This window comes from Zingiber officinale, chromosome 1B (assembly GCF_018446385.1).
Source record: "Zingiber officinale cultivar Zhangliang chromosome 1B, Zo_v1.1, whole genome shotgun sequence".
NCBI lineage: Eukaryota > Viridiplantae > Streptophyta > Magnoliopsida > Zingiberales > Zingiberaceae > Zingiber > Zingiber officinale.
The window spans coordinates 118,354,131-118,355,573 of record NC_055986.1 but is presented as its reverse complement, the minus strand read 5'-3'; the positions used below and the strand labels follow the sequence as shown (position 1 = coordinate 118,355,573).

Here is a 1,443-nt window from a genome sequence, read left to right as displayed (position 1 = left end):
TTTGAGTTTGGATTTAGTTTAATTCATTTTTCAATTTTTTTATATTTTAGTTGATAAGTAAATTTGATATTAAAAATTTATTTATTTATTTTAAGTTTTTTATTTATGTACAGATTTGATAAAAAACTGTATTTCTAAATATTATTAATGAATATTAATCGCAAATAATTCAAAAAAAAATGTAGACATATTTACATTATTTTATAACTTTGAAGGATATTCCTGCATAAGAAGAAGTATGAGGGGGTGAATTGAAATATTCCCCATGAAGATGGACAAATCGGAGCCTTGGGCAGTGGGCAGTGGTTCTAGCAGAAGGCAGAGAGCAAGAGGCGCTGGGAGAAGGGAGAAGCATGGCGATCGAGTGTGAAGGAGTACGGTGCGGTCGCTGGAATGGTTTCAGTGCAGGCGATCATCGCCAACATGTTGCTCCTCTCCCGCTACCTTCACCCAAGGCATAAGCTTCTACGCCTTAGTCTTGTACCGCCAGATGATCGCAACCCTCGTCATCGCTCCTATTGTTTCCTACCTCATCAGGTTTAGCTCCTACTCCTTTTTTTCCATTGATTTTATTTTTTCCTTCACTTTTGTTTTTTTGGTTTTGAACTTGGTATTTTTCATAGAAATAAAACCCCTTTAATATATCGATCTATTTTGTATAGATTAATGAGATTGTGTTCCTGAATTGGGTGGCAGAAGGAGGAGGCCTTGCGTTCGGTGGAAGAATGTGAAGCAGATCTTTCTACTAGCGTTGACGGCGTGAGTGTTAATTGCCAAGTAGACCTTGCATGCATTCTGCTCATTGATGTAGGCTTTATCTAAATTCAAGATGTATCTAAGTTTTAATTATTTATGGGCCCATTGTTTTAAGAGTTTTTTTTTCTGTTTTATTATATAAAAAAATCGCAAAAGCACTCTATTAGTGTAGTACAAGAACAGCTAAGTCTTTATCCCACTAGCGAACCAAGTTGGTGACTATATAGATCCTCTAACATCATCAAATTTAATCCTATATATTTAAATGAATATTATTTTATTATTGTTAATCAAGTCTATTTTATCTCACTTTCCTCAATAAATATGTATATTTGCACCTAACTGGGGCATTTATTGGTTGCCTAAATATAGATTCATACTATCTTAAATGAATTTTTTAGAGTTTTTACTCGATAGATGCAATCCTAACTTTCTCTCTAATATTCACATTTTTTATCTTATTCATCTTCATATGTTCGCACATTCATTTTAATATTCTTATTTTTGTAACTCTTATCTTTTATTTATGTGGTCACTTAATAATTCAACATTCAACTCTATATAACATAGTAGGTTTAATTACTATTTAGATACTTTATGATCACAAAGAACACTTTTCGTCATCCTCCATTTTAATTATTCTACTTGTATCCTATATAAAACACCTTTATTAACCTTTTCATCCTT

At 32.4% G+C, this 1,443-nt stretch overlaps 1 long non-coding RNA gene across 1 annotated transcript; it reads left to right on the top strand.

Annotated features, from left to right (window-relative positions):
- Positions 1-278: 278 nt before the first annotated feature.
- On the top strand, positions 279-849 carry LOC121991193. The gene is made up of 2 exons (XR_006114688.1): positions 279-537; positions 697-849. It is a non-coding gene; the product is annotated as an uncharacterized LOC121991193 (long non-coding RNA).
- The last annotated feature ends 594 nt before the right edge of the window (positions 850-1,443 follow it).